General features: G+C 43.0%; 11 non-coding genes and 4 pseudogenes across 11 annotated transcripts; all 15 read left to right on the top strand.

Moving 5' to 3' along the window:
* Positions 1-76: 76 nt before the first annotated feature.
* On the top strand, positions 77-195 carry LOC147921693 (5S ribosomal RNA). The gene has a single exon (XR_015589984.1). It is a non-coding gene; the product is annotated as a 5S ribosomal RNA (ribosomal RNA).
* Positions 196-591: 396 nt separating this feature from the next.
* LOC147921692 (5S ribosomal RNA) lies at positions 592-710 on the top strand. Its single transcript, XR_015590014.1, has one exon. It is a non-coding gene; the product is annotated as a 5S ribosomal RNA (ribosomal RNA).
* Positions 711-1,105: 395 nt separating this feature from the next.
* LOC147921691 (5S ribosomal RNA) lies at positions 1,106-1,224 on the top strand. Its single transcript, XR_015590111.1, has one exon. It is a non-coding gene; the product is annotated as a 5S ribosomal RNA (ribosomal RNA).
* A 397-nt stretch (positions 1,225-1,621) lies between these two features.
* Positions 1,622-1,740, top strand: LOC147921690 (5S ribosomal RNA; annotated as a pseudogene).
* Positions 1,741-2,134: 394 nt separating this feature from the next.
* Positions 2,135-2,253, top strand: LOC147921689 (5S ribosomal RNA; annotated as a pseudogene).
* Positions 2,254-2,646: 393 nt separating this feature from the next.
* LOC147921688 (5S ribosomal RNA) lies at positions 2,647-2,765 on the top strand. The gene has a single exon (XR_015589972.1). It is a non-coding gene; the product is annotated as a 5S ribosomal RNA (ribosomal RNA).
* A 397-nt stretch (positions 2,766-3,162) lies between these two features.
* Positions 3,163-3,281, top strand: LOC147921687 (5S ribosomal RNA). Its single transcript, XR_015590093.1, has one exon. It is a non-coding gene; the product is annotated as a 5S ribosomal RNA (ribosomal RNA).
* Positions 3,282-3,676: 395 nt separating this feature from the next.
* On the top strand, positions 3,677-3,795 carry LOC147921686 (5S ribosomal RNA). The gene has a single exon (XR_015590110.1). It is a non-coding gene; the product is annotated as a 5S ribosomal RNA (ribosomal RNA).
* Positions 3,796-4,191: 396 nt separating this feature from the next.
* LOC147921685 (5S ribosomal RNA) lies at positions 4,192-4,310 on the top strand. The gene has a single exon (XR_015589922.1). It is a non-coding gene; the product is annotated as a 5S ribosomal RNA (ribosomal RNA).
* A 395-nt stretch (positions 4,311-4,705) lies between these two features.
* LOC147921684 (5S ribosomal RNA) lies at positions 4,706-4,824 on the top strand. Its single transcript, XR_015589819.1, has one exon. It is a non-coding gene; the product is annotated as a 5S ribosomal RNA (ribosomal RNA).
* Positions 4,825-5,221: 397 nt separating this feature from the next.
* Positions 5,222-5,340, top strand: LOC147921683 (5S ribosomal RNA). Its single transcript, XR_015590013.1, has one exon. It is a non-coding gene; the product is annotated as a 5S ribosomal RNA (ribosomal RNA).
* Positions 5,341-5,734: 394 nt separating this feature from the next.
* Positions 5,735-5,853, top strand: LOC147921682 (5S ribosomal RNA; annotated as a pseudogene).
* Positions 5,854-6,248: 395 nt separating this feature from the next.
* LOC147921681 (5S ribosomal RNA) lies at positions 6,249-6,367 on the top strand. Its single transcript, XR_015590184.1, has one exon. It is a non-coding gene; the product is annotated as a 5S ribosomal RNA (ribosomal RNA).
* A 395-nt stretch (positions 6,368-6,762) lies between these two features.
* On the top strand, positions 6,763-6,881 carry LOC147921680 (5S ribosomal RNA; annotated as a pseudogene).
* A 394-nt stretch (positions 6,882-7,275) lies between these two features.
* On the top strand, positions 7,276-7,394 carry LOC147921679 (5S ribosomal RNA). The gene has a single exon (XR_015590296.1). It is a non-coding gene; the product is annotated as a 5S ribosomal RNA (ribosomal RNA).
* The last annotated feature ends 106 nt before the right edge of the window (positions 7,395-7,500 follow it).

Here is a 7,500-nt window from a genome sequence, read left to right as displayed (position 1 = left end):
ATCAAGTGGGACCCACATTGAATGATCCCTTGAGTTTTCAAAAAACGATATATGCGATTGCATGATATATACTAACGGATGCGATCATACCAGCACTAATGCACCGGATCCCATCAGAACTCCGCAGTTAAGCGTGCTTGGGCGAGAGTAGTACTAGGATGGGTGACCTCCCGGGAAGTCCTCGTGTTGCATCCCTCCCTCTTTTTTTTTTTTTTTTTTTTTGGTTGTTGCGTAAGCCTATATAGTACAAACATAACGTCGTAACTTTTACATCGTGAGGAACCACGCGACCCATAATACCTTTTCGGAAAGCCCCAAGAGTGTTTCTGGCAAGGCAAAGGGTCTTCGTACCATTGGACCATTCTGGAGGCCGAATTTTGACGTTTAAAAGTGTTTCAGATGTTTTTTTGTGATCGCGACACAATTAGCTACGAGTACAAAATTATGTTCGGATATGGTTATCTCTTGTTTTTCGCGGTTCGAAGCACGTCCAAGGTGAATAAACGGGTCCACATATCAAGTGGGACCCACATTGAATGATCCCTTGAGTTTTCAAAAAACGATATATGCGATTGCATGATATATACTATCGGATGCGATCATACCAGCACTAATGCACCGGATCCCATCAGAACTCCGCAGTTAAGCGTGCTTGGGCGAGAGTAGTACTAGGATGGGTGACCTTCCGGGAAGTCCTCGTGTTGCATCCCTCCCTCTTTTTTTTTTTTTTTTTTTTGGTTGTTGCGTAAGCCTATATAGTACAAACATAACGTCGTAACTTTTACATCGTGAGGAACCACGCGACCCATAATACCTTTTCGGAAAGCCCCAAGAGTGTTTCTGGCAAGGCAAAGGGTCTTCGTACCATTGGACCATTCTGGAGGCCGAATTTTGACGTTTAAAAGTGTTTCAGATGTTTTTTTGTGATCGCGACACAATTAGCTACGAGTACAAAATTATGTTCGGATATGGTTATCTCTTGTTTTTCGCGGTTCGAAGCACGTCCAAGGTGAATAAACGGGTCCACATATCAAGTGGGACCCACATTGAATGATCCCTTGAGTTTTCAAAAAACGATATATGCGATTGCATGATATATACTAACGCATGCGATCATACCAGCACTAATGCACCGGATCCCATCAGAACTCCGCAGTTAAGCGTGCTTGGGCGAGAGTAGTACTAGGATGGGTGACCTCCCGGGAAGTCCTCGTGTTGCATCCCTCCCTCTTTTTTTTTTTTTTTTTTTTTTGGTTGTTGCGTAAGCCTATATAGTACAAACATAACGTCGTAACTTTTACATCGTGAGGAACCACGCGACCCATAATACCTTTTCGGAAAGCCCCAAGAGTGTTTCTGGCAAGGCAAAGGGTCTTCGTACCATTGGACCATTCTGGAGGCCGAATTTTGACGTTTAAAAGTGTTTCGGATGTTTTTTTGTGATCGCGACACAATTAGCTACGAGTACAAAATTATGTTCGGATATGGTTATCTCTTGTTTTTCGCGGTTCGAAGCACGTCCAAGGTGAATAAACGGGTCCACATATCAAGTGGGACCCACATTGAATGATCCCTTGAGTTTTCAAAAAACGATATATGCGATTGCATGATATATACTAACGGATGCGATCATACCAGCACTAATGCACCGGATCCCATCAGAACTCCGCAGTTAAGCGTACTTATGCGAGAGTAGTACTAGGATGAGTGACCTCCCGGGAAGTCCTTGTGTTGCATCCCTCCCTCTTTTTTTTTTTTTTTTTTTGGTTGTTGCGTAAGACTATATAGTACAAACATAACGTCGTAACTTTTACATCGTGAGGAACCACGCGACCCATAATACCTTTTCGGAAAGCCCCAAGAGTGTTTCTGGCAAGGCAAAGGGTCTTCGTACCATTGGACCATTCTGGAGGCCGAATTTTGACGTTTAAAAGTGTTTCGGATGTTTTTTTGTGATCGCGACACAATTAGCTACGAGTACAAAATTATGTTCGGATTTGGTTATCTCTTGTTTTTCGCGGTTCGAAGCACGTCCAAGGTGAATAAACCGGTCCACATATCAAGTGGGACCCACATTGAATGATCCCTTGAGTTTTCAAAAAACGATATATGCGATTGCATGATATATACTAATGGATGCGATCATACCAGCACTAATGCACCGTATCCCATCAGAACTCCACAGTTAAGCACGCTTCGGCGATAGTAGTACTAGGATGGGTGACCTTCCGGGAAGTCCTCGTGTTGTATCCCACCCTCTTTTTTTTTTTTTTTTTTGGTTGTTGCGTAAGACTATATAGTACAAACATAACATCGTAACTTTTACATCGTGAGGAACCACGCGACCCATAATACCTTTTCGGAAAGCCCCAAGAGTGTTTCTGGCAAGGCAAAGGGTCTTCGTACCATTGGACCATTCTGGAGGCCGAATTTTGACGTTTAAAAGTGTTTCAGATGTTTTTTTGTGATCGCGACACAATTAGCTACGAGTACAAAATTATGTTCGGATATGGTTATCTCTTGTTTTTCGCGGTTCGAAGCACGTCCAAGGTGAATAAACGGGTCCACATATCAAGTGGGACCCACATTGAATGATCCTTTGAGTTTTCAAAAAACGATATATGCGATTGCATGATATATACTAACGGATGCGATCATACCAGCACTAATGCACCGGATCCCATCAGAACTCCGCAGTTAAGCGTGCTTGGGCGAGAGTAGTACTAGGATGGGTGACCTCCCGGGAAGTCCTCGTGTTGCATCCCTCCCTCTTTTTTTTTTTTTTTTTTTTTTGGTTGTTGCGTAAGCCTATATAGTACAAACATAACGTCGTAACTTTTACATCGTGAGGAACCACGCGACCCATAATACCTTTTCGGAAAGCCCCAAGAGTGTTTCTGGCAAGGCAAAGGGTCTTTGTACCATTGGACCATTCTGGAGGCCGAATTTTGACGTTTAAAAGTGTTTCAGATGTTTTTTTGTGATCGCGACACAATTAGCTACGAGTACAAAATTATGTTCGGATATGGTTATCTCTTGTTTTTCGCGGTTCGAAGCACGTCCAAGGTGAATAAACGGGTCCACATATCAAGTGGGACCCACATTGAATGATCCCTTGAGTTTTCAAAAAACGATATATGCGATTGCATGATATATACTATCGGATGCGATCATACCAGCACTAATGCACCGGATCCCATCAGAACTCCGCAGTCAAGCGTGCTTGGGCGAGAGTAGTACTAGGATGGGTGACCTTCCGGGAAGTCCTCGTGTTGCATCCCTCCCTCTTTTTTTTTTTTTTTTTTTTGGTTGTTGCGTAAGCCTATATAGTACAAACATAACGTCGTAACTTTTACATCGTGAGGAACCACGCGACCCATAATACCTTTTCGGAAAGCCCCAAGAGTGTTTCTGGCAAGGCAAAGGGTCTTCGTACCATTAGACCATTTTGGAGGCTGAATTTTGACGTTTAAAAGTGTTTCGGATGTTTTTTTGTGATCGCGACACAATTAGCTACGAGTACAAAATTATGTTCGGATATGGTTATCTCTTGTTTTTCGCGGTTCGAAGCACGTCCAAGGTGAATAAACGGGTCCACATATCAAGTGGGACCCACATTGAATGATCCCTTGAGTTTTCAAAAAACGATATATGCGATTGCATGATATATACTAACGCATGCGATCATACCAGCACTAATGCACCGGATCCCATCAGAACTCCGCAGTTAAGCGTGCTTGGGCGAGAGTAGTACTAGGATGGGTGACCTCCCGGGAAGTCCTCGTGTTGCATCCCTCCCTCTTTTTTTTTTTTTTTTTTTTTGGTTGTTGCGTAAGCCTATATAGTACAAACATAACGTCGTAACTTTTACATCGTGAGGAACCACGCGACCCATAATACCTTTTCGGAAAGCCCCAAGAGTGTTTCTGGCAAGGCAAAGGGTCTTCGTACCATTGGACCATTCTGGAGGCCGAATTTTGACGTTTAAAAGTGTTTCGGATGTTTTTTTGTGATCGCGACACAATTAGCTACGAGTACAAAATTATGTTCGGATATGGTTATCTCTTGTTTTTCGCGGTTCGAAGCACGTCCAAGGTGAATAAACGGGTCCACATATCAAGTGGGACCAACATTGAATGATCCCTTGAGTTTTAAAAAAACGATATATGCGATTGCATGATATATACTAACGGATGCGATCATACCAGCACTAATGCACCGGATCCCATCAGAACTCCGCAGTTAAGCGTGCTTGGGCGAGAGTAGTACTAGGATGGGTGACCTCCCGGGAAGTCCTCGTGTTGCATCCCTCCCTCTTTTTTTTTTTTTTTTTTTTGGTTGTTGCGTAAGCCTATATAGTACAAACATAACGTCGTAACTTTTACATCGTGAGGAACCACGCGACCCATAATACCTTTTCGGAAAGCCCCAAGAGTGTTTCTGGCAAGGCAAAGGGTCTTCGTACCATTGGACCATTCTGGAGGCCGAATTTTGACGTTTAAAAGTGTTTCGGATGTTTTTTTGTGATCGCGACACAATTAGCTACGAGTACAAAATTATGTTCGGATATGGTTATCTCTTGTTTTTCGCGGTTCGAAGCACGTCCATGGTGAATAAACGGGTCCACATATCAAGTGGGACCCACATTGAATGATCCCTTGAGTTTTCAAAAAACGATATATGCGATTGCATGATATATACTAACGGATGCGATCATACCAGCACTAATGCACCGGATCCCATCAGAACTCCGCAGTTAAGCGTGCTTGGGCGAGAGTAGTACTAGGATGGGTGACCTCCCGGGAAGTCCTCGTGTTGCATCCCTCTCTCTCTTTTTTTTTTTTTTTTTTTTTGGTTGTTGCGTAAGCCTATATAGTACAAACATAACGTCGTAACTTTTACATCGTGAGGAACCACGCGACCCATAATACCTTTTCGGAAAGCCCCAAGAGTGTTCCGGCAAGGCAATGGGTCTTCGTACCATTGGACCATTCTGGAGGCCGAATTTTGACGTTTAAAAGTGCTTCGGATGTTTTTTTGTGATCGCGACACAATTAGCTACGAGTACAAAATTATGTTCGGATATGGTTATCTCTTGTTTTTCGCGGTTCGAAGCACGTCCAAGGTGAATAAACGGGTCCACATATCAAGTGGGACCCACATTGAATGATCCCTTGAGTTTTCAAAAAACGATATATGCGATTGCATGATATATACTAACGGATGCGATCATACCAGCACTAATGCACCGGATCCCATCAGAACTCCGCAGTTAAGCGTGCTTGGGCGAGAGTAGTACTAGGATGGGTGACCTTCCGGGAAGTCCTCGTGTTGCATCCCTCCCTCTTTTTTTTTTTTTTTTTTTGGTTGTTGCGTAAGCCTATATAGTACAAACATAACGTCGTAACTTTTACATCGTGAGGAACCACGCGACCCATAATACCTTTTCGGAAAGCCCCAAGAGTGTTTCTGGCAAGGCAAAGGGTCTTCGTACCATTAGACCATTTTGGAGGCTGAATTTTGACGTTTAAAAGTGTTTCGGATGTTTTTTTGTGATCGCGACACAATTAGCTACGAGTACAAAATTATGTTCGGATATGGTTATCTCTTGTTTTTTGCGGTTCGAAGCACGTCCAAGGTGAATAAACCGGTCCTCATATCAAGTGGGATCCACATTGAATGATCCCTTGAGTTTTAAAAAAACGATATATGCGATTGCATGATATATACTAACGGATGCGATCATACCAGCACTAATGCACCGGATCCCATCAGAACTCCGCAGTTAAGCGTACTTATGCGAGAGTAGTACTAGGATGAGTGACCTCCCGGGAAGTCCTTGTGTTGCATCCCTCCCTCTTTTTTTTTTTTTTTTTTTTGGTTGTTGCGTAAGACTATATAGTACAAACATAACGTCGTAACTTTTACATCGTGAGGAACCACGCGACCCATAATACCTTTTCGGAAAGCCCCAAGAGTGTTTCTGGCAAGGCAAAGGGTCTTCGTACCATTGGACCATTCTGGAGGCCGAATTTTGACGTTTAAAAGTGTTTCGGATGTTTTTTTGTGATCGCGACACAATTAGCTACGAGTACAAAATTATGTTCGGATTTGGTTATCTCTTGTTTTTCGCGGTTCGAAGCACGTCCAAGGTGAATAAACGGGTCCACATATCAAGTGGGACCCACATTGAATGATCCCTTGAGTTTTCAAAAAACGATATATGCGATTGCATGATATATACTATCGGATGCGATCATACCAACACTAATGCACCGGATCCCATCAGAACTCCGCAGTTAAGCGTGCTTGGGCGAGAGTAGTACTAGGATGGGTGACCTTCCGGGAAGTCCTCGTGTTGCATCCCTCCCTCTTTTTTTTTTTTTTTTTTTTGGTTGTTGCGTAAGCCTATATAGTACAAACATAACGTCGTAACTTTTACATCGTGAGGAACCACGCGACCCATAATACCTTTTCGGAAAGCCCCAAGAGTGTTTCTGGCAAGGCAAAGGGTCTTCGTACCATTAGACCATTTTGGAGGCTGAATTTTGACGTTTAAAAGTGTTTCGGATGTTTTTTTGTGATCGCGACACAATTAGCTACGAGTACAAAATTATGTTCGGATATGGTTATCTCTTGTTTTTTGCGGTTCGAAGCACGTCCAAGGTGAATAAACCGGTCCTCATATCAAGTGGGATCCACATTGAATGATCCCTTGAGTTTTCAAAAAACGATATATGCGATTGCATGATATATACTAACGGATGCGATCATACCAGCACTAATGCACCGGATCCCATCAGAACTCCGCAGTTAAGCGTACTTATGCGAGAGTAGTACTAGGATGAGTGACCTCCCGGGAAGTCCTTGTGTTGCATCCCTCCCTCTTTTTTTTTTTTTTTTTTTGGTTGTTGCGTAAGACTATATAGTACAAACATAACGTCGTAACTTTTACATCGTGAGGAACCACGCGACCCATAATACCTTTTAGGAAAGCCCCAAGAGTGTTTCTGGCAAGGCAAAGGGTCTTCGTACCATTAGACCATTCTGGAGGCCGAATTTTGACGTTTAAAAGTGTTTCGGATGTTTTTTTGTGATCGCGACACAATTAGCTACGAGTACAAAATTATGTTCGGATATGGTTATCTCTTGTTTTTTGCGGTTCGAAGCACGTCCAAGGTGAATAATCCGGTCCTCATATCAAGTGGGATCCACATTGAATGATCCCTTGAGTTTTCAAAAAACGATATATGCGATTGCATGATATATACTAACGGATGCGATCATACCAGCACTAATGCACCGGATCCCATCAGAACTCCGCAGTTAAGCGTACTTGTGCGAGAGTAGTACTAGGATGGGTGACCTTCCGGGAAGTCCTCGTGTTGCATCCCTCCCTCTTTTTTTTTTTTTTTTTTTGGTTGTTGCGTAAGCCTATATAGTACAAACATAACGTCGTAACTTTTACATCGTGAGGAACCACGCGACCCATAATACCTT

This window comes from Camelina sativa, chromosome 18 (genome assembly GCF_030686135.1).
Source record: "Camelina sativa cultivar CO46 ecotype springtype chromosome 18, ASM3068613v1".
NCBI classification, from domain to species: Eukaryota; Viridiplantae; Streptophyta; class Magnoliopsida; order Brassicales; family Brassicaceae; genus Camelina; species Camelina sativa.
This window is presented reverse-complemented; position numbering and strand designations above follow the sequence as displayed.